At 42.3% G+C, this 20,808-nt stretch overlaps 1 protein-coding gene across 1 annotated transcript in view; it reads left to right on the forward strand.

Moving 5' to 3' along the window:
* Positions 1 to 20,808, forward strand: part of LOC124137492 (arginine--tRNA ligase, cytoplasmic-like) — a 142,694-nt gene that overhangs the window by 21,043 nt on the left and 100,843 nt on the right. The window lies entirely within an intron of this gene.

Below are 20,808 nucleotides of genomic sequence, written 5' to 3' on the forward strand. Positions count from 1 at the left end.
ACCCCACCTTACACACACCCCACCCTACACACACTCCCCCCACACACCCCACCGTACATACACTCCTCCCACACACCCCACCATACACACACTCCTCCCACACACCCCACCTTACACACACCCCACCCTACACACACTCCCCCCACACACCCCACCATACATACACTCCTCCCACACACCCCACCATACACACACTCCTCCCACACACCCCACCCTACACACACTCCTCCCTCACACCCCACCCTACACACACTCCTCCCACACACCCCACCGAACACACACTCCTCCCTCACACCCCACCCTACACACACTCCTCCCTCACACCCCACCTTACACACACTCCTCCCACACACCCCACCTTACACACACTCCTCCCACACACCCCACCATACACACACTCCTCCCACACACCCCACCCTACACAAACTCCTCCCACACACCCCACCATACATACACTCCTCCCACACACCCCACCTTACACACACTCCTCCCTCACACCCCACCCTACACAAACTCCTCCCACACACCCCACCATACATACACTCCTCCCTCACACCCCACCGAACACACACTCCTCCCTCACACCCCACCCTACACACACTCCTCCCTCACACCCCACCCTACACAAACTCCTCCCACACACCCCACCATACATACACTCCTCCCACACACCCCACCTTACACACACTCCTCCCACACACCCCACCATACACGCACTCCTCCCATACATCCCACCTTCCACACACTCCTTCCACACACACATACCCCCCACCCCCCACCATACACACACTCCTCCCTCACACCCCACCCTACACACACTCCTCCCACACACCCCACCCTACACACACTCCTCCCACACACCCCACCCTACACACACTCCTCCCACACACCCCACCCTACACACACTCCTTCCACACACCCCACCTTACACACACCCCACCCTACACACACTCCTCCCTCACACCCCACCCTACACACACTCCTCCCACACACCCCACCCTACACACACTCCTCCCACACACCCCACCATACACATACATACACTCCTCCCACACACCCCACCCTACACACACTCCTCCCACACACCCCGCCCTACACAAACTCCTCCCTCACACCCCACCCTACACACACTCCTCCCACACACCCCACCTTACACACACTCCTCCCACACACCCCACCATACACGCAGTCCTCCCATACATCCCACCTTCCACACACTCCTTCCACACACACAAACCCCCTACCCCCCACCATACACACACTCCTCCCACACACCCCACCCTACACACACTCCTCCCACACACCCCACCATACACACACTCCTCCCACACACCCCACCCTACACACACTCCTCCCACACACCCCACCCTACACACACTCCTACCACACACCCCACCCTACACACACTCCTCCCATACACCCCACCCTACACACACTCCTTCCACACACACCCCACCCTACACACACTCCTCCCATACACCCCACCTTACACACACTCCTTCCACACACACAAACCACACACACCCCACCGTACACACACTCCTTCCACACACACAAACCACACACACCCCACCTTACACACACTCCTTCCACACACCCCACCTTACACACACTCCTTCCACACACACAAACCACACACACCCCACCGTACACACACTCCTTCCACACACACAAACCACACACACCCCACCTTACACACGCTCCTTCCACACAAACAAACAAAACACCCCACCGTACACACACTCCTCCCATACATCCCACCACAACCCACACCCCTCATTGCCAACTCCCTCATCATACCATCAGCTCAAAAGCCATCTCACTAAAGCTGTGTCAACATATTGATTACTTAAATTGATGATAAACTTTTTGACATTCAGCTTTGACAAGGTTTTGATGTTGGAGAAACTATGGTCTGTTCCTATTTTGAATAATGCTAAAGCCAGTGTGATTAAACTCCCACAGCCAGCCAAGTCATCAGGACTGTGAGCGTGCCATGTTTTGCGAACACTTCATTCTTGATATGTCGATCACTCAGACTGATAGCACGTTCTGTAAAAGGTCACAAAAGTAATAAACAAATCTCGGAACTAAACAACCGCACATCGTCTTTGTTCTCACTTCGTTCACAGAAAACAGCAGGCATTGTACTGACTTCTGACATGGCCCTCCTTGGTAACTGTTTGCATCGTCTAAAGAGATTCTATTCAATTGACAACTAATTCTCCAATGGGATAACATTCATGGTCGGTAATTAAGTGTCTCTCAAACCAAATGGATTAGAATGAAATGGATTTGGCCAGTCGAGACATTTATCTCCTGTACTACGCAACGCTGCAGGGAAGGTGGCGAAGGTCAGATCAAACTGATGAATGTTAAACGGAGCAGCGTTGGCGAACACTGTAGAGGAGTGTCACACCAGTGTCAACCTCCTCTCCCTGCACGTGACACCTTCGTTACCAGGATCATGGCTGCTTCAGTATGCAAGCAGCTTTTACAAGAATCTTGTAAATTTTCCCTCTAACCCCAAATGAGGTGAAATTTATATTTGTTGGTGTGCGTCTTAGGGAATGTCATTATGCTGGATTAGGAAAGGGTTTATGACTCGCTTACTAGTTCCCAGATGAATCTACATTTGTTTGGGGAATCAGATTGGTTCGGGATCTCAGACTAATGGAAAAACACCCATCTTCCTCCATACATTCTCATTGGAGTAATTAAATGGTAGTTGAAATGAAATAGAAGTTCAAATTTAGAACCAAACCAAGTAATTTAGCTGGGGAAAGAGTATTTTGCATCAAGTCATCACTTGTTTATAAACATATTAGTCAGCCAGTTGCGAGGGGGAGCTGTGACTGGTGGCAGCTATGATCGAGAGAGTCCTGCAAATGGCAGAACCGAAGTCCCAGAAACGCTTGGAAGTCAAGTTGCTGAACACGGTCACCCTTCTACCTACTATCCACTTCCAATTCTGCTTAATGTGGGCTGATAGTGACCTGTATGCTTTAACCTCCCACTCCTTCCACAAACGCCACCGTACACAGACTCCTACCTCACACCCCACCCTACACAGACTCCTACGTCACACCCCACCCTACACACACTCCTCCCACAAACCCCACCCTACACACACTCCTCCCTCACACCCCACCCTACACACACTCCTCCCACACACCCCACCCTACACACACTCCTCCCACACACCCCACCCTACACACACTCCTCCCTCACACCCCACCCTACACACACTCCTCCCTCACACCCCACCCTACACACACTCCTCCCACACACCCCACCCTACACACACTCCTCCCACACACCCCACCCTACACACACTCCTCCCTCACTACCCACCCTACACACACTCCTTCCTCACACCCCACCCTACACACACTGCTCCCTCAGTGACAAGTATTAAAGATATGTTAAGTATTAAAGATTCAAGGAGCCCATGTTCAGTATTGAGGTTCATGGTGTCCATGTTAAGTATTGAAGATTCATGGGGTACATGTCAAGTGTTAACGATTCAAGGGGTACATGTCAAGTGTTAAAGATTCAAGGGGTACATGTCAAGTGTTAAAGATTCAAGGGGTACATGTCAAGTGTTAAAGATTCAAGGGGTTCATGTCAAGTGTTAAAGATTCAAGGGGTACATGTCAAGTGTTAAAGATTCAAGGGGTACATGTCAAGTGTTAAAGATTCAAGGGGTACATGTCAAGCGTTAAAGATTCAAGGGGTACATGTCAAGTGTTAAAGATTCAAGGGGTACATGTCAAGCGTTAAAGATTCAAGGGGTACATGTCAAGTGTTAAAGATTCAAGGGGTACATGCCAAGTGTTAAAAATTCAAGGGGTACATGTCAAGTTTTAAAGATTCAAGGGGTTCATGTTAAGTATTGAGGATTCAAAGGGGCCATACATTAGTATCAATACATTTTATCAGACATCACACAGTGCTCCAGGTTCCCAAGAGGTCTGTGTTTTTATCAGTAAAAAATAAGATAAATGGGCATCCATTTCTGAGAAGCAGTGGTGCTCTGGCCATCATTTCTGTAATGGAGAAATTATGAGAATCTGTTGATTCTGCTTCCTGAACCAACAGATTTGAGTGATTTCTCCGACTTAAACCTTGTTGTGGTGGATATATTTTTCTCTATGAGTTTGTATGATGACCTATGGTCAGTTTAACATGTATTCCCTGAGGGTCAACAGATTCCAAAGCCGATCAGCTGATGTCTGCTTCTGATGATCGTACCACCAAAGTGCCTATAATACTTGTTGCACATTCAGAATAGCCAGTGAATTCCTTGTTCATTATCATCTGTACCACCAATAGCGTGACGTCATCATAACGGTTTGAGAGTAGCATCTGTCCCTGGGCCATCCATTTCTCCTTAAACCTGCAAGGCCTAGCGTTTCCACTGGTAATGAGTCACTTGACACACAAGTAGTCAAATTAAGATAATGCTCCAGAACGGCTTCTGTCTGATACCTTTGAGTACAATAACATATCTTCTCCATAGCTTATTTGGTAAGTGTTGCAGTAATCTGCAATGTAATTGCCGAATATTAACGATATACAACAGGTTGTTTGATCGATATTTGGCCTGCTGTCAGCCAACTGATGAATTGTAAGACACTAGGAACAGCAGCCAGATGTCACGATCTAGACCTACTAAGAGAATGCTAGTTGGCACTGTCTGCAGTAGATGTCAGAGCAAATTGACAAATTAGAATTCAAACTTCCAAATTCATTTTCGTATAGTTTTAATGATGATGTTGTAGCTTTGTTGAGGGGACTTGTAATTTCACACCGATAACAAAACTACACCTTTTGTTTCATTGAATGCAAAGTTGAAATACAATTTTATAATACCACTGAATTTAGGAAAATGAGAAAATACTAACTTTACATGAAAAAACCCACCCCTTTTCTCCAAATTTTCCTGTCAAGGGCACTTAATTTAGAATCTTCGATAAATCCCTGTGTAATGTGCTCATGGGTTTCACCGAATTAATAAACTTCTGAGACCTGCATCACCTCGGGCTTTCCTCCCACATTAAGCTGACATGCCGTAATATAACTGGAATACTGTTAAAAGGGGTGTTAAACCCAACTCACTCACTCACACGAGCGATGGGAAAGGAGATATTTTCATGTGTGGCATCGTCATGAGTGAAAATATGTCCTATCTCCATCACAAACTGGACGAAACATGATATTTCAGTCAACACATGGAATGACCTTTTTTGACCTACTTTGTGTGTTGTTGTAAAACCTTCCTACCCCACACACAGGAATGTTTCATCATCCCTTGTTGCTGCGACTTAAGATGTAGTTTGTGTGTGCAAAATATTAACAAAGATGACAAAAATAACTAGAAATATTTGAGGTCAATAAATAAGTTGTAGAAGGATTACATGGCTCATGGCATAAAACATTACACGGGACGCATAAAACCCCACTACCCCGAGTGATCCTACTACAGCCCTCAAAGTTGCGACTAAAACGGTGGCCAATGCGACTTAAATTCAATTTGTCTACTGGCTAAAATTCAGAGGTAGCCAAATGACTACCTTCAAAAATATCTTGTTATGACTAAATTCTATTGCTACACATATGTAGACACAAAAATATGTCTGCTACTGATTGTACTTGCAAATAATTCCTACTAAAGTCAACAATGAACCGAAATGCATAAATATTAATGTAATTAGTATTTTATTTTAGTTGATAGGTTATTGGATATGCAAGGATATGCCTGTATAATCTAGTAACATAAATTGCATCATTGTTCCAGTCACAAATAACAAAACTTAAGTACAGCATGTACAGTTTCCACTAATATACAATTCCAAGACTAGTACTGTGACTTGTACATATAATAAGCATTTGATAAAAGATAATTACAAATGCTTTTGGCTACCTACAATATTGGCTTGACTTCTTGATTTTACCACTGGCTACCTGGAAAAAAATAATTGTAGACATATGGCTACTTGTTAAAAATTTAAACTTTGAGGCCTGTACTACAAGCGAATTCATCTTACCAATATGTTTTAATATGACATTGTAAAGATATTAAAAACAAATTCAAAATTAATTGAAAACAGCTGTTTGATTGAGTGGAGGTTCACTTGTGCTATGTCATGTGACTTTCATTGATTGGAAAAAATGCGCAGGTTTTTGCTTCAAAGTGGGGTATAAGGGATTATTTCTGCCTCTCGGATATAGGCGGGCAGCCTGTCTCGCTCGTGATGGGTATAAGGTATTTATTCTGTTGCTGAGAAATTTATTTTCCTCTAAGGCAGGACATAGTATTTTGTCAAATCACGTGGGCCAATGAGATCTTATCATTCTGACCTGGAGGTGTGATAAAAGTCTTACATTTGGATACGATTGTAAACAAAATCTACTTCAACAGAAAAACATTCTTGAAATCTACGAAACCCTTGTTTGAAGCTAATAAGTACATGCTGGTCAAGTAACAAAATGACTCTTTGTGAAATGAAAGTCTCTACCGACTAATTAAATGAGATATTAGCTGTTAATAACGATACATTTTTATGAAAATAACAAATTGTGACAACCGATATTAACTCCATAAATGATCATCTGTCATTATTTTGCCTTGTCAGTGTGAAGCTAAGGTAAAAAGAAAGTCAAATATCCCCATTCATGATTCATTGATCATTGCTCATAATATCAGTTATAATTATCTGATTCAAACTCAACTATAACAGGGCGCTGTCATATTGCATGACATTTTGTTCAGGACATTTGTGACATATTACTAAAAAAATGAACCAGGGGTAAAAAAGAGGTAAATGAAGCAGATGAAATGACAACTTCCCTTCAGGAGATATTACTTTCATCACTGGGCTAAATATACACATAGCATCGGATCTTGTCCTGTGTTATTTGCCTGCTCTAACAATACCCTGGTTCCATATAAAAGGATGCTGTGCTTATAAGTACGGTTTCATCTAGATCAGACGCATGATCAGATTAACGTTCAGGCAGTTTACAGTGAAATGAAGTGACTTTTGACATTTTGTTTGGTACTAACTGATCTAGTCTTCCAACATGAAATGTTTCTTCTGGCTAATGTATTCACTATCTCTGTAACTTTGAGAAGCCTGCAGTAAGGAATTGATATGTATATGTCATTAGGTTCCCTTACTTATTGTAATTACAAGATTATTTCCTGAAACAACTTGCCATTTATTTTGGAAGATACAGACTAATGTTGAAAATGATATTGGTCCGAGCCAGTTGATTGGGATGTTATGTCTATAATAGTCTGTAGTATTTAATGTCAATAGCTTCATTTGTACATTTGTTTGCAGCATTCAAATTCATGCTAGTCTGCAGCCCGAGACTACTAGATGTGCTGAGATTAAAAATCCAGTGAACAAATGGTACATGTATTCCTCATTGAATAGAATCATTATACACATCAGCCTTTACAGGGTACCCTAGTCTAAATGACCAAGGGGCGTTTGGGTAGCCTAGTGGTTAAAGCGTTCGCTCGTCACGCCGAAGACTCGGGTTTGATTCCCGACATGGGTACAATGTGTGAAGCCCATTTCTGGTGTCCCCCACCATGATATTGCTGGAATATTGGTAAAAGCGGCGTAAAACAATACTCGCTCACTCACTAAATGACCAAGCTTCAGTTGCTGGAGGCTTATAGCCCATCTTTTTAACAGTTGTAAATAGTATTGTAATGCTAAAATATGTTTCACAAATTTGACTTTAAATATTATTTTGTAGATATTAAAACTTGTTCTTGTCATTATATGGCTAAAATGAGGCCGATGCGACATTACATTTAACTCACTCACTCATGAACTCATTAAGCTCACGATTTCACTCACACACTCACTGACTCACCCACTCATGAACTCACGAACTCATGAACTCATGAACTCATGAACTCACTCAAATCTGTATTTTTGTCCAGTTTGTATAAGGGCATTAGTGATTGTGTGGTCTGAAGTACTTAACTTGCTATGTAGAGTGATGTCCCTTTGCAATGCCAGAATCTGCTGGTAGTAGTTTGATTCCCAGATTTGTGCTGATTACCCTCATTGTGTGTCTTACCAAAGTAATTCAGCCTAATATCTGCATCACTTCTCTCATACGTAAAGCTGACACATTGACAGAACTCAAATTCTTTACAAAGAGATTTGAAACCAAACTAAGTAGTTTCAGCAGCTCTTGTCATAATTACACAACCGTGTAGTTCAAGCTCTTGTGTCTGATGGCCTGCTTGTCCTGACAATGGCAAAAAAGGACTTCATTCACCATCCCATGTAAGAGGTTCAAGACACCAGTGCAGAGTTCAAATCAAAGATAAAAGTGTAATACCTCGCTGATACTGTCTCTCATATGGAGAAGCACTGGACTGAGGGATCACTGTGTATTGAGGCATCTACACAACTTGATCTCACAGGAAAATGTTCGTGCAAGAAAAAAACACCTGTGACTGATGCTTGTCACCAGATAAAGTCCTTTACACTGAATGCTTGCCATCAAGTCCTTCACACTGAGTGCTTGCCATCAAGTCCTTTACAGAGTGCTTGCCATCAAGTCCTTTACACTGAGTGTTTGCCATCAAGTCCTTTACACTGAGTGCTTGCCATCAAGTCCTTTACAGAGTGCTTGCCATCAAGTCCTTTACACTGAGTGCTTGCCATCAAGTCCTTTACACTGAGTGCTTGCCATCAAGTCTTTTACACTGAGTGCTTGCCATCAAGTCCTTTACACTGAGTGTTTGCCATCAAGTCCTTCACACTGAGTGCTTGCCATCAAGTTCTTTACACTGAGTGCTTGCCATCAAGTCCTTTACACTGAGTGCTTGCCATCAAGTCCTTTACACCCAGTGCTTGCCATCAAGTCCTTTACACCCAGTGCTTGCCATCAAGTCCTTTACACTGAGTGCTTGCCATCAAGTCCTTTACACCCAGTGCTTACTATCAAGTCCTTTACACCCAGTGCTTGCCATCAAGTCCTTTACACCCAGTGCTTGCCATCAAGTCCTTTACACTGAGTGCTTGCCATCAAGTCCTTTACACCCAGTGCTTGCCATCAAGTCCTTTACACCCAGTGCTTGCCATCAAGTCCTTTACACTGAGTGCTTGCCATCAAGTCCTTAACACTCAGTGCTCGATATTTTATGCTTGTCATCAACAGCTTGACACATGATACTTGTGTGCAAGCCTGTGTTTGTCTTGTAATATCTGCGAAAACAAAAGAGTCAGGTTTTCAGGAAACTGGTTAGCCCAGATTCACACAATGTCACACATTATGTGCAGAACAGCAGATAGAGCTGATGTTTAATGGGATTCCTGTAAGCTTCGGTCATAAACAGTCTGCTGGCTACATAATAGGTATTGATCACCAGTAGGCCCTGGATATCCCATTTTTTTACACTTGCAACATCATGCTTCATTATGTCAGGCTTAAATAAATGAAAAAGGGATTTTGTTACTTTATGAGTTTACGCAAGTTTCCAGCCAAGGTTAAAAAGTTTAAAGCGATTTGAATGTTTTTAGAAAAGTGTTTAGCTGTGAATTGTGTGAGCTTCAGACAAATTGTGCGAATATTGATGTCAGCTATATCCAATTCTTGTACAACTTTGTTTGCTTTGCTTTTAAACTGTTTTAGTGATGTTAGGAATGAGTTCGACAAGTCGTCATTTATTTGTTTTCCTTTGGTCTTGTCATAAGTGTTCTTTGGCATTCTCCATTAGTGTTCTTTTTCAGTGTTCTTCATTAGTGTTCTCCATCATTGTTCTTTGGCGTTCCCATCAGTGTCCTTTAGTGTTCTTCATCAGTGTTCTTTTGTGTTCTCCATCAGTGTTCATTGGCATTTTTCATCAGCGTTTTTTAGTGTTCTCCATTAGTGTTCTCCATCAGTGTTCTCCATCAGTGTTCTCCATTCATGTTCTCCATCAGTGTTCTCCATTAGTGTTCTCCATCAGTGTTCTTTAGTGTTGTCATCAGTGTTCTTTGGTGTTCTCCATCAGTGTTCTCCATCAGTGTTCTCCATTAGTGTTCTCCATCAGTGTTTTCCATCAGTGTTCTCCATCAGTGTTCTCCATTAGTGTTCTCCATTAGTGTTCTCCATCAGTGTTCTCCATTAGTGTTCTCCATCAGTGTTTTAAGTGTTCTCCATTAGTGTTCTCTGGTGTTCTCCATTAGTGTTCTCCATCAGTGTTCTCCATCAGTGTTCTCCATTAGTGTTCTCCATCAGTGTTCTTTAGTGTTGTCATCAGTGTTCTTTGGTGTTCTCCATTAGTGTTTTCCATCAGTGTTCTCCATCAGTGTTCTCCATTAGTGTTCTCCATCATTGTTCTCCATTAGTGTTCACCATCAGTGTTCTCCATTAGTGTTCTCCATCTGTGTTCTTTAGTGTTCTCCATTAGTGTTCTCCATCAGTGTTCTCCATTAGTGTTCTCCATCAGTGTTCTCCATCAGTGTTCTCCATTAGTGTTCTCCATCAGTGTTCTCCATCAGTGTTCTCCATTAGTGTTCTCCATCAGTGTTCTCCATTAGTGTTCTCCATCAGTGTTCTCCATTAGTGTTCTCCATCAGTGTTCTCCATTAGTGTTCTCAAAAAGTGTTCTCCATTAGTGTTCTCCATCAGTGTTCTTAAGTGTTCTCCATTAGTGTTCTCTGGTGTTCTCAATTAGTGTTCTCCATCAGTGTTCTCCATCAGTGTTCTCCATTAGTGTTCTCCATCAGTGTTCTTTAGTGTTGTCATCAGTGTTCTTTGGTGTTCTCCATTAGTGTTCTCCATCAGTGTTCTCCATTAGTGTTCTCCATCAGTGTTCTCCATTAGTGTTCTCCATCAGTGTTCTCCATTAGTGTTCTCCATTAGTGTTCTCCATTAGTGTTCTCCATCAGTGTTCTCCATTAGTGTTCTCCATTAGTGTTCTCCATCAGTGTTCTCCATTAGTTTTCTCCATCAGTGTTCTCCATTAGTGTTCTCCATCAGTGTTCTCCATCAGTGTTCTCCATTAGTGTTCTCCATCAGTGTTCTTAAGTGATCTCCATTAGTGTTCTCTGGTGTTCTCCATTAGTGTTCTCCATCAGTGTTCTCCATTAGTGTTCTCCATCAGTGTTCTTCATTAGTGTTCTCCATCAGTGTTATCCATTAGTGTTCTCCATCAGTGTTCTCCATTAGTGTTCTCCATCAGTGTTCTTAAGTGATCTCTATTAGTGTTCTCTGGTGTTCTCAATTAGTGTTCTCCATCAGTGTTCTCCATTAGTGTTCTCCATCAGTGTTCTCCATTAGTGTTCTCCATCAGTGTTCTCCATTAGTGTTCTCCATCAGTGTTCTCCATCAGTGTTCTCCATTAGTGTTCTCCATTACTGTTCTCCATTAGTGTTCTCCATCAGTGTTCTTTAGTGTTGTCATCAGTGTTCTTTGGTGTTCTCCATTAGTGTTGTCATCAGTGTTCTTTGGTGTTCTCCATTAGTGTTGTCATCAGTGTTCTTTGGTGTTCTTTGGTGTTCTCCATTAGTGTTGTCATCAGTGTTCTTTGGTGTTGTCATCGGTGTTCTTTGGTGTTGTCATCGGTGTTCTTTGGTGTTCTCATCAGTGTTCTTTGGTGTTGTCATCGGTGTTCTTTGGTGTTGTCATCGGTGTTCTTTGGTGTTCTCCATTAGTGTTGTCATCAGTGTTCTTTGGTGTTCTCCATTAGTGTTGTCATCAGTGTTCTTTGGTGTTCTCCATTAGTGTTGTCATCAGTGTTCTTTGGTGTTGTCATAGGTGTTCTTTGGTGTTGTCATCGGTGTTCTTTGGTGTTGTCATCGGTGTTCTTTGGTGTTGTCATCACTGTTCTTTTGGTGTTCTCATCAGGTTCTCCAGTTTTCTTCATCAATATTCTTTGGTGTTCTCAATCGATGATCATCATGAGTATTTCTCAGTATTCCTCGTCTCTTTTCTTCGGTGTTCAGTGTCCTACTTCAGTGCTCTACCACGGTAGAGGATGTTTCATTGTGCTGGCACAGCAGATGTGGTGCCAGATGGCACCAGGCGGAGCCAGGCTGATCCAGTCACTCATATCAGGCAACAGTACAGTGACCTATGAAATCATGGCTATATCATACATAGAATTCAACACTCATAGTTTTATGTAAAAATATTTTCAAGCTCATCCATTTTATCAGTACCCCCGACAACAGTTATGGTATATAAAGACTGGTTCCCATATCTTAAAAAATACTCTTGATAAATAATCCTTGTATCAGATCAGGTAAAAGAAGAAAATCAACAAGAAAAAAAGTTCAAGCACACCAAAACATAACCAAAGGCCCTATTTGTGAAAAAGATTAAGATCTAGAACAGCTACTGGTCGCTGTGGGCTGATTACACAAGGATGCTGTGCCACTGAACAGGTTCAGTACCTGCCTGTATCAAGATCCTGATTTTAAAGGTGCCAAATGTTAAGTGTGTTTGACTGTGAAGCATAAGGCCCGAGTTTAGATCCCCAAAGATGTACCCTGTGGGGATTCCGGGTTAGAATAGTTCCACAGCAACCTATGCTGATCTCCAGAGCCAACCAAACAAATTTGGTGGTCATGTAACTGTGTTGGTAACATGTTTTCCTGCTTGGGTAGCATGGATCATTGCTTCAATATTGGTTACTGGATTGTCTGATCCAGACTTGATTATTTACAGGCTGCCATCATATTGCTGGAATATTGCTGGAATATTGCTGGGTCAGGCGCCAAATAAACACAAACACAGTCAATCACTGTTGTGTCAAACTTTGATGTGTCAATCTTATGGTGGTCTTGAAGTAACAGCTTGGTCCCTGCGTATTCCTTCTTTATTCATCATTTTGTGTCGAACTTCGTATAACTCGAAGTATTTTCGCAGGTCCCTTCAACTTCAACACCATGGTGTTAGACTGAATGTAGTTCGATTCTGTCTCTGTATGCTTGTATGGAATCCAACTGTACACTGACGCTGCCAATGGTAATAAGTAATAGGTCCCTAAAGGTTGGTGATACTATCAGGACCAGTTCATGAGTCCGAGATGTGTAATAACTCATATACATTATGAAATATAGAGATACATCCTCTATAAGTGCTACAGGGCTATTTACTGGAATATAATTAATATTTAAGCCTTTTAACAAGCCTTCAATAGAAGTTCAGGTTGGTGTGTTGCCTGAGGTTGGTGTGTGGTGACAACAGCTGGTGGTGAGACGTGAGAGGTACAGATTGTATCATCATTTTACCTGAGCTTGGTGCGAACCTTTTAACATAAATGAGGGAAGAGTGTGAAGTGTTTCACTGACACCAGTGACAAGGCATGCACAGCTGCCATGTTGGTTCCTGAAGCTGGGATGCAGATCTGAATCAGACATGGTCAAGTCTCCCAACCAGGGGAGTTTTGGTGCTTTTTTGATCAGGCTTAGTATTCTGACAGAGCTGGATAAAAAACAACTTTTAAAACAAAATGAATAAAAGTCTTTGTGCATATTCATGATGGATGAATGTTCAGTAACTAATGTGTTTTTTAAATGTAGTTATTCTTGTTCACTCACTCACCCACTCCTCAGTTGTTAACTTTATATGAGGGACAGTGTGAGGTGAGGTGAGGTGAAATTGGGTTAAACGTCGCGTCCAAGATTATTGCACTTATATAGCGATGTGCATGCACGTGTATGTTTGTGTGTGGCTGCTTGTACTAGTCCAGACTGATGCCGATTTATAGTGCTAGCTCACTGAGATACCATGCCGCAGTTTAACATGAATACCCCACTCAGACACAGTTTACTGACTCAGAGCCGACCAGTCCTTGTTTTAGCCCCTTAATGCCGAGCGCCAGACAGGGTAACAACAAGTACCATCTTTTAACGTCTTTTTGTATGATGCGGCCGGGCCTTCCGCTTTCTGGTCTGATGCTATACCACTAGACCACGGAGGCGTGAGGGACAGTGTATATTAATATATTGACTGACCTTCATACACAGTTGTTTACAAAACCTTGATCACTCAGTCATGACAGGATTTAGATACTTTAATACTCTGCCATGTCGATGTGTTTTTAGTTTTTCTTAACATATTCATAGCATGTAGAATTTCAAATCTGAATAATATTGTCCTGTAAGGAATATGAGAACATGTAAATGTCCTTCCACTTCTCCTCCTCCCTGCCAGACAGACAACTCATCCTCACAAACAATACAATAATACCAGCAGTGGAAAAACTGCCTGACAGAGAGACATGTTCCTTGTCACCGATACAGGAAAAGATGTCGAAGACTAATGACACTCCCATAATGCACCTGTCAGTGAAGCTGGTTTATAGCATCTCTGTTTAAGTTCTGGAGGATTGCAGACAAGAACACTGGTCATCGTCCAATTAGACCGGTGGAGTATTGTGCCTCTCTTGATCAATTCCTGGCGGAGCAGGACGGAAGAATTTGTGTAGGATGGTTGATGTATCAGTGTGCAACTGGTTGGCTGTTGTGTCTCCGAAATGCAGATAGCTGTACAAATACTACCTTTATTCCTCAAAATATCTCCAATTAGTCCCCTCATTCGCATCAGTATTCATGAGTAGGTTATGGAGGCTTGGGAGCTAAGTTTATGGTAATTTGGTCTAATCTTGGCTAAATGCATCAGCTGCTTCTGTGGCCCATGATACTTCCCTAACAAATGCAATACTTCATCGTGGGTCTTGCCGTCTCAGGGCATTAAGTTCCGTGCTTACACTGATAGCATATGCAGGCTTCATGATTCCAACCTTGATTATAGTCACCAGCAGCTTGAATGTCTTCACTGCAATTTACTTCATGCTTTAAGCAGTTGGAAATTGGCAAGAAAATGGGAAAACATTATTGTATGCGTTTTTGGTTGCAAATAATTCAGTTTTCTGATGCTTATTTTTTTACGTTTACAACTAAGTGCTCCTTTCAATAAGCCGGCAGGACATTATCAATCTGCTGCTGTTGCACTGGCGCCTTCGTCTTGTAAAATATCTTGTAGTATGCTAGTTGATGAGCGTGAATGCAAGAGACGCTGATGGAGTGAGTGAGTGAGTGAGTGAGTATGATTTTACGCTGCTTTTAACAATATTCCAGCAATATAACGGCGGGATACACCAGAAATGGGCTTCACACATTGTACCCATTTTGGGAATCGAACCCGGGTCCTCGGCGTGACGAGTGAACGCTTTAACCACTAGGCTACCCGACCACCCCAGATGCTGATGGACAAGTTTAGGACATATTTATTGATAGTGGTGAAGATTTTGATAATTGGCAGTTACCTCTGCAAACTTAAAAGTTAATTTATTGAATTTAGTGACCATCAATGCACCAGTTGATGTATAGTGTACACATATTGATTCAACTTGTAGTACCGTGTTTGGCAGAAGTGATTCATCAAATGCTTGCTTAATCACACAATCATTGATCATCATGACAGAGAGAAAGAACATTCTTTCTTTTTAATGCTGCACTCATCAATATACCATCTGTAACATGGTGGCCTGAAAGTAATCAAATGTAGACCAGACAATTCAGTGATTGATATTATGAGCACACTTGGGGGTGAAGACACACAATCAATGAAGTCACAGAGCCTGACACCCCCATCCATTAATCGACTCTTACAACAGGTACCGGTATACATTGCTTGTGACCTTGCTGTTCTAATCCACAAGATCAATGGGGCAACATGTTAAAGATTGATTAGAGGGTTCATGTTGTACCTTTCGTTCTTGCATTTGACTCTCAGAAGGTTGTAATCAGTTGGTTCTCATTAGGAAGTGGATGTTGGTATTATTTGATGTGTGGTTATGTTACAAGTTTTATATTCAAGCATGATCCCAGCAATATCCCAGGAATATCCCTGCAATATCCCAGCAATATCCCAGCAATATTCCAGCAATAACCCTGCAATATTCCAGCAATATTCCAGCAATAACCCAACAATATTCCAGCAATATTCCAGCAATATTCCAGCAATATTCCAGCAATATCCCAGCAAAATCCAAGCAATATCCAAGCAATATCCAAGCAATATCCCAGCAATATTCCAGCAATATCACAGTAATATCACAGCTATGCCACAGCAGTATTTCAGCAATATTCCAGCAATATCATGGCAATATCACGGCAATATTCCAGCTATATTCCAGAAATATCACAACAATATTCTAGCAATATTACAGCTATATATTACAGCAATACCACAGCAATATGACAGCAATATTCTAGCCTTATCACAACAATATCACAGCAATATCACGACAATATCACAGCAATATTCCAGCTATATTCCAGCAATATCACAGCAATATCACAGCAATATAGCAGCAATATTCCAGCAATATTCTAGCCTTATCACAACAATATGACAGCAATATGACAGCAATATGACAGCAATATTCCAGCAATATCACAGCAATATCACAGCATTATAGCAGCAGCATTCCAGCAAAATCACGGCAATATCACAGCAATTCCACAGCAATATACCGGCAGTATTCCAGCAATATCATTGGGGGGCATGCCATAAATAGGCTACACACATTGTACCCATGTGGGCAATAGAACCTGGGCCTTCTGGTGAAAGGCGAATGTTTTAACCACTGGACAATGCCTACACCCATGACTCAGTAACAACGTCAGTTCAGATAGTTCCATGAGAAGAAATATATTTATGACAATCGATTTATGATTAGTGAGGGCGATCTGATTGTCGACATGAATATTCCAAGCAATGATCAGTGCAATTTAATCATCTTCATTGAAAGTGTAATAACATTGGCAGAAGTTTACAAGTGTCCATTCAGCATTATCAATCTTCTTGTGATATGTCTAACAATCACCTTTCTCTTTAATGGCTGATAAATTATGATTAAGTCTCTTTGAACATTTAACGTGCAGTTGTGAGATTTGTCATTACATGTGTCAACTCCACAGATTAGATGTTTTAAGTTCTGCAAATGTGCATTTGCACACCTGACTAATGCCGGTATTATTGTGCTAGCTGCCGGTATTATTGTGCTAGCCCACTGAGATACCATGCCACAATTGTACATGGATAACATATTTAGACACAGTATTCTACCTCCAAGGCATCCAGGGGCGGTCGGGTAGCCTAGTGGTTAAAGCGTTCGCTCGTCACGCCGAAGACCCGGGTTCGATTCCCAAAATGGGTACAATGTGTGAAGCCCATTTCTGGTGTTCCCTGCCGTGATATTGCTGGAATATTGCTAAAAGCGGCGTAAAACCATACTCACTCACTCTGGTATAATGGGTCCAGGGGATCAAACTTCCACTCTTGGAGCAGATGCTTCATCCACTAGACCACAGAGACTGTCCGTAACAAATAAGGAATTGTTATAATTTGAACATTGATAGATAAAGATTTGAATTCTTCACTGATGCATATGCTACATTAAATATTTAGGTTTTTTCAGATGATATCTATTCTTCTGTATGTCTCTGTAACAATGTTCAACTTCAAACAACATATTAATAGTTTTAGGATCAGGTCAGGTTTCATTTTTCCATAACACATGGGTAGTCTTTCAGGCTCACAGACCAAGTCGGGGGCACCATGGCTCCGTGGTCTAAGGTGCTGCAGAACTTTGCGCTGGATAAAATCCCCGGATCTACAACCTAGGATCCACATTATGTTTTGTCATTTGAAAGGTTTACAGATATGCAATAATTTGCCCTTTCACATGACAGAGTTGGGGCAGTCTGGTAGCCTAGTGGTTAAAGCATTCGATCGTCACGCCAAAGACCCGGGTTTGATTCCCGACATGGGTACAATGTGTGAAGCCCATTTCTGGTGTCCGCCACCGTGATGGAATATTGCTAAAAGCGGCGTAAAACCATACTCACTCTCTCACCCATGACAGAGTTGGCTGCTTGGCAATGTTCTTTCATGAGCAATTACTAAGGTCATTCCAGGTGCAGAAATTCTGCATCAATATCTGCTTTTCTCCCTGTCTGACTGCCTCTGTGGTCTAGTGGTAGAGCGTCCGCTTAGAGAGCAGAAGGCCTGGGGTTCGATCCCCGACCGCGTCATACCAAAAGACGTTAAAAAATGGTACTTGTTGTTACCCTGTCTGGGGCTTGGCATTAAGGGGCTAAAACAAGGACTGGTCGGCTAGGAGTCAGTATACTGTGTCTGTGTTATGTATTCATGTTAAACTGTGGCATGGTATCTCAGTGAGCTAGCACTTTAAATCGGCAGCAGTCCTGACTAGCACAAGCAGCCACACACACAAGTGCAAGCACGTTGCTATATAAGTGCAGTAATCTTGGATGCGACGTTAACCCGCACTTCATCCACCTCACCCTGTCTGCCTATTTCACTGAGACAATGTGCTACCGTCGAACTTCTCAGTTCCTTCTCACCCTTGTCTGGGTAACAGGCTCAAGTGAAGTAAAGTTCAACAACTAAATAGTGGAGTCAATACCTTCACAGTACTTGAATGTTTCTTATATGGCTGTAGTGAATAAGTGATGGGGTTTTCATGCCAACTGCCAACACTTCAAAGCTTTCTTGCCCAGCTTTTACTGCCACCACAGCTCCAGACCAATTGCCCTGGCATGCATATCTTCTCCAATTTGTGAGGCCTTTCATCTGATAATTGAACCTTTAAGTTAGTTTTTATATGCCACAAAATTGGATGACTTTCTTCCTTGATGATTTAGTAAAAGGGCAAAAAATGAGAATACGAGTTCCCCTCTGTGACTGTGGTATTTTGGGCACACCTGTCTCAAAGATAAAATGAAACAGATATTTCTTGAAAAGAGAACACGGGTCTGTGTTTTAGATGTCAATCCTGAGAGTGAAGATGCTGGATCAGTTGCAAAATACTACTTCCTTGTTACCATAGGAATGGCGTTTCAGATAGCCAAGTTGCCAAGAAATTGCCTTTACTTTGTGAAATTAAGCAATGTTGAGGCCAGTTAAAACGTAATTGGATGAGAGAAGCGTTAAAAAGAGGGAGCATTAAAAAACCTGCTTGAACAGCCTCAAGGGCTGATATGTTTTTTGCTGGTTGCTCACTTTGGAAGAGAGGCTGAGGCTACACTGGTTGTGAGGCTGTGAGGTTGTGAATCAGTATTTCACGAAGGGCTTTCACAGGAGGTGCATGTCACATGAAGTGTTAGTCATATGAAACACTTGTCACTGGAAGCGGTTGTCACAGGAAGCGCATGTCACCGGAAGCGCATGTCACAGGAAGCGCTTGTCACAGGAAGCGCTTGTCACTGGAAGCGCTTGTTACATAAAGCGCTTGTCACAAAAAGTGCTTGTCACAGGAAGTGCTTGTTGTCACATTAAGCGCTTGTCACAGAAAGTGGTTGTCACATGAAGTGTTGTCACACAAAGTGCTTGTTACAGAAAGTGCTTGTGACACTAAGTGCTTGTCACAGAAAGTGCTTGTCACACAAAGCGCTTGTCACACAAAGTGCTTGTCACACAATGTGCTTGTCACATGAAGCCCTTATCACATGAAGCCCTTGTTGCAGTTTGTGCTTGTCAGAGAAAGTGCTTGTCACAGGACAGTTAGATGCCTACTTCCACCACTGATGATAGTGCTGACATGATTTGATGGCTTCCCCCTAGAAAGCTTGTGTCACTCAGTCGGCAGTGTTGTTTTGTAGTTTCCTTGATTAACACTGCAATACCACAGCTATATGACAGTGGTCTGTAAGTAATCAAAGTTGGACCAGACAAACCTGCGATTGCTGTGAGTTCCCAACCATCAGGGTCTGTGACACAAGTCACTGAGCTGGGTCACCGGATCAATTAAGTTAGCTGCCTCCTGCGACAAAAAGTTACCAGGAACTTATCCTACTTCAGGTAACCACAAGGGAAGATTAAGTTCTTTCACTAACTTAGAGCTTAATGTGCCTCTGGATTACGTGAAATTCTTTAGCATAAAATCTGATCTGTAAAAGCCACAGATCTAATAAAAACCAATGGTTGTGTTCTCCGTATAACACATAAAGGGAGCCCACATATTCACTGGAGCACTGAGGGGGTGTCTCGTTTTATTGGTTTTAAGGTGTGACTGTCCAAGAAAGGATGTCATAATGTCTACGGTGTAAGATTTCCCGTAAATGGAAACCATGAAAGGCTATTTGGAGTAATGCTTGATAGCTCATGTGACAACATCAAGAAACACTAATCCTATTAGACACTGCCACCTTTCCAATGCACCATCGCTTCTCACACCCCAGCGTGTCGAAATTCACCCCGTCAAAACTGTTGCCATTAAGAAATCCCTTGATGAAAATTTGTAACAGAAATTATGAATAAAATATTGCGCCAACATGCACCCAAACGCCTGCAAGAGGTCCCAGGAGATTGCAGTGTGTCTTTCTTTCAACTTCTGCAGTTTTCTTGATAGCTTGGCCTGATGCTTCTTTATTTAGTTACACAGGATTCTCAATGGTTCCATTAGGCTCTGTTAGCTTTGGGGTATGTAAAACAACCTGTGTCAGCCATCTTACCATGGCCCTTGGCTCATTCAATAAAACTTGTCCTTATTTTATCAGCTGGAAAACCCTTGAGCCTGAAGCAATGAGGACATATTGTCAGAGGAGCATTCAGGAGGCGACCAGTGATATCAATTAAGTTCGGAATTAATTGTTTCTTGAGAAGTCCTCTTGAGAGAATTGGGTGTTAAGGATAGGTTAACCAATATCTCGAACTAGCAGACTGGCATTTGTGATGACCCCAGCTCGAGTTTACTGGGACAGAGGTTCTTATTATTGTGGGAGGCGTTGCCTTCTGCCTCAGTAC

Source organism: Haliotis rufescens, unplaced genomic scaffold, assembly GCF_023055435.1.
Source record: "Haliotis rufescens isolate VD_foot unplaced genomic scaffold, xgHalRufe1.0.p SCAF_7, whole genome shotgun sequence".
NCBI classification, from domain to species: domain Eukaryota; kingdom Metazoa; phylum Mollusca; class Gastropoda; order Lepetellida; family Haliotidae; genus Haliotis; species Haliotis rufescens.